The sequence below is a fragment of the Cebus imitator genome, unplaced genomic scaffold (assembly GCF_001604975.1).
Source record: "Cebus imitator isolate Cc_AM_T3 unplaced genomic scaffold, Cebus_imitator-1.0 Scaffold555, whole genome shotgun sequence".
NCBI lineage: Eukaryota > Metazoa > Chordata > Mammalia > Primates > Cebidae > Cebus > Cebus imitator.
Genome location: NW_016107870.1, coordinates 214966 through 218910, shown reverse-complemented (window position 1 = coordinate 218910; position 3945 = coordinate 214966). Strand labels below are relative to the sequence as shown.

At 61.1% G+C, this 3945-nt stretch overlaps 1 long non-coding RNA gene across 1 annotated transcript; it reads right to left on the bottom strand.

The window, feature by feature from the left end:
* Positions 1–282: 282 nt before the first annotated feature.
* LOC119469050 lies at positions 283–2470 on the bottom strand. The gene is made up of 2 exons (XR_005197868.1): positions 2238–2470; positions 283–426 (listed from the first exon to the last, which is right to left on the bottom strand). It is a non-coding gene; the product is annotated as an uncharacterized LOC119469050 (long non-coding RNA).
* Between the last annotated feature and the right edge of the window lie 1475 nt (positions 2471–3945).

The window sequence follows — 3945 nt, the reverse complement described above, 5'->3', positions numbered from 1 at the left end:
GGGCCACGGGCAGGTGAGAGGAGCGAAGCTGCAGTGAGCCAGGCAGGAGCCCAGGTCACCGGTGAAGTCGTGGGACCTGCAGCAAATCGCTGCCTTTCCCGGACTCGGGTCACCCGTCTGTGGAACAAGGTCTCCAATTTCCCTTTCATGCCAGAGGCCCACACTTGCCAAGCACTGGCCAGAATCACAGCCGTGGGCTTGATGAGGAAGAGCACATTTAAACCACAAAACTGTGCACACTCGATGTGAACCCATTGTTCAGATGAGGAAACCAAGGCACAGTACAATTCAATGATTTGCCTGATGTTAAGAAGATGCTAAGTGGTAGAGCAGGGGTTTGTACCCAGAAGTCTGCAATGCCCTCTTGGGATAGACAGAGGAGGGTGTGTGGAGCCAGCTGTCCATTGGGCCGAGGCCAGGTGTGCCCTGTGATGGGGAGATATCAGTGTCAGTTCCAGACTCGAGAGCCACAGAGGTTTCGTTCTAAACACAAGGATCACAGAAGGTGGGCAGGGTCCTGTGGTCAGGCTGACCGCTTCGAGGCCCACACAGGGTCTTCCAGGGGCCGGGGCAGCACGCTGGGCGAGCACAGGGCAGTATGCCCAGTCCCGGCAGAGGCCAAGGGGTGTAGTCTGCATTGGCCTGGCTGTTCTTACTGGTGGCATGGAGCCTGGGGAAGGATGAAGCCTAGCGTAGGCTCAGTAGGAGGGATCCTGGGCGGGATCCGGACGGGGCTGCGGGGCTGCGAGGGCTGTGAGGTGGTTGAGATGAGCCACACCAACCATTGCTGTCAAAGCTTCCTCTGCACCCAGGTGAGCTGAGCTCCCAGCCAGGGAGTGGCTGTGGCTGCAATCCCGAGGCCTGAGAGTGCTGCTCTGACCGCAGAGAGGCCAAGGTCCTCCCACAGATGGATGGAATGGCCAAGGCGGGAGACCACAGGAGCCTGGGCCCACCGCGTGTCAGGAAGCACCCTCTCCACTGACACCTGTTTGCTCTCCTCTCCCGAGCTCCCCACTCCCTGAAGGTGAGTGCTGCCGGGTAGGCTCGGGGCCCAGCCAGGAGGTGGCTGCGGCAGGACCAGGGGCATGGCAAAGCACCAGGAACCCAGGACGCGTGGGCTCGGGGTCGTGGCTTTCTGCCGTCCCTCAGTCAAGCTGGGAAGGGACACAGGCTGGGCTGCATCTGGCCGGAGGTGTGGAGGATGCAGAGACCTCTGACCAGCACATTCACCACCACATTGGCCGTCACACCCTGACGCCTGCGGCCACCCATGCAACTGAAGGCTGAGGAGGCAGGTGGGCACCAGCCCCAGGACTGGGAACCCGGGAGGCCTCCACTTGGTTTCTGCCTGCTCCGTGTGGGAGACTCAGCTGAGGCGGAGGAGAAAGTCTGCAGAACCTCAGGAGGGCATGGGCGATCATGCCAGGTGCACGGGGGCTGTTCTCTGGGGCAGGAGACACCACCCCGGCTTCCCAGGCTCACAGTAGCCCTTGGGGAGAGAGGCCCCACATGTGCGCACAGGAGCCAAAGGAGTCTTCCCGTTAACAAGCGATGTGACTCTCCCGGGACAGGCCCACCCACCCATGGTTCTGACCTCTGGGAAAGGACCCCTGACAGGAAGGACAGGAGAGCCCTGGGGCTGGGTCTGCGGTCACCAGCAACAGGAGCCTGGAGGGAAGTCAGGAATGGCGAGACTGGAGGGGGGTGGAGGGCAGGCTCAGGAAGACAGCCGGTGGCTGGGGGGCTCACCTCCGGGAGCTGTGGCCACGATCCTAGCTGCCCCCCGACCCCTCCGCCGAGGGCTCACAGTCCCAGGGAGAGTGTGACGGCTATGCTCCGGCCAAGACCACTGTCTGCCGCCAGCCCGAGGATGTGCACACACAGCCCGCACAGCCACACTGTCCTTTCAGGACGGTCCGAGTGACGGAGAGGCGGCGCTGCCAAAGAAGCCAGGGCGACGCGGGGACAGAGCCCCGGAAGCTGACGCGCCTCTGCCTCCGGGAATAAGAAGGCGGGTGGGAAAACAGCATTTCCGACAAACAACAATTCCAAATGGGGTGGGGACAGAGTGTTGCCATCAGGGCCGGAAGTGGGGGGCGTGCTGCTCTGCAGGCAGCTGGCATCTGGGTGGGTCCCGAGTGTGGGAATGGAGTTCCGGGGGGGGGGGGGCACTGCAGGGGACAACGCGGGGGACGGGACCACGTGCATCCTGAGGGGCCAGGGAAGAAGAATCTCACCCAGGAAGCCTCGTCTGAAGCCAGTGGGAAACAACCTTCGGCAACTCCCAAGAAACCTCCGGGAAAACGTCCACCGCAGGCAAATGTCCTGGCTGCCCTGAAGTCCAGCCAGCTGACTCCCACTCTGGGAGCACATGCTGCTGCACTGCTGGGCGGGACTTTCCAGTCGGGAGGGAGAAGCTGGGACTGGAGAGACCCGACCCGGGCCAGGCTCCGAGCCAGAGTGGGGCCTCTCTGTGTGTCTGCGGTAAACTGGAAACCACCCAGCACCCTTTTCTTTCAAAGGGAGAGCACAGTCAGCAGCATCGCCTGCGGGTCCCATGACAGGTCGGGCTGTGCCCTGGAGGGGGACATGGGACCCACAGGTGATTGGCCCATCCTTTTCCAGGAGTGTTGGATGCAGTTGAAATTTCTCCCACTTCCATCTGAAAGTATCTGTGCACGTGCAGTTCCGGCTGCTCTTGGGGCAGGGGTGTAGGGATGCTGACAGCAGAGGGGCCCTCAAAGCCCTGCACAGGCCCTGCAGGCAGCCCTGCCGGGAACCGCCCAGGTTTCTCTTCCAATCCTTTTCCAGTTGTTTCCACGACAAGGAAGATCTGCCCTGCAGGGTGGGCTGGCGCTGCTGGGGATGTGGGAGAGCAGCTTTCATGCCCCAGAGCCTCGTCCTCGCCGCTCCAGGGGCAGCGACTGAATGGTGGCCCCCAAATCTAGGCCTGGCACAGTGGCTCACACCTGCAACCCAGCATGTTGAGACACCAGGGCAGGAGAATTGCTGGAAGCCAGGAGTTTGCAAATGTAAGGATCTCGACATGAGAGCTGTTGGATCACACAGGAGGGTCCTCAGCGCCGTGGCAAGCACGCTGGATTTCACAGGGATCCCTCAGCGCCGTCACAAACATGCTGGATCACAAGGGGGCCCTCAGCACCATCACAAGCACGCTGGGTTACACAGGGGTCCCTCAGTACCATCACAAACATGCTGGATCACAAGGGGGGCCCTCAGCACCATCACAAACATGCTGGATCACAAGGGGGGCCCTCAGCACAATCACAAGCACTCTGGGTTACACGGGGGTCCCTCAGCACCATCACAAACATGCTGGATCACAAGGGGGGCCCTCAGCGCCGTCACAAGCACGCTGGATTACACAGGGGTCCCTCAGCACCGTCACAAGCACGCTGGATCACAAGGGGGGCCCTCAGCGCCGTCACAAGCATAAAAAGTGACATGCGGAGAGGAGCAAGTCATGTGAAGGCAGCGGTGGAGACCAATGTGGCCGCAGGCCAAGGACGCCGGAAGTCACCAGAGCTGGGAGGGGCGGGAAGGGCAGGAAGGACCCACCTGAAGACCCTCAAAGGCTGCAGCCCTGCCTACACCTCGATGTTAGACGTCTAGCTTCCAGAACCGCGACAGAATAAATTTCCGTTGCTTTAACCCACTGGGTTATGGGAATTTGTTATGGTCGTCCCAGAAAACGAACACACCGGGTTTCCTAAGAAAGAAAACAGGAGAGGACACACAGTCCTGGCCTGAACAAGCTGTCACTGTCCTCAAGCTCTGTGTCCTGGAGGCCTTTCCCAGTGTGCCAGTCCTCCCAGGAATGCATGGGCCCCACTCGGCCTGCGTTTGTGCTGACTGGGGCAGCTGTCCGGTTGCTGTCCTTCTCTGTCACTGTCCATCACTGTCCCCCGCTGTCCATCACTGTCC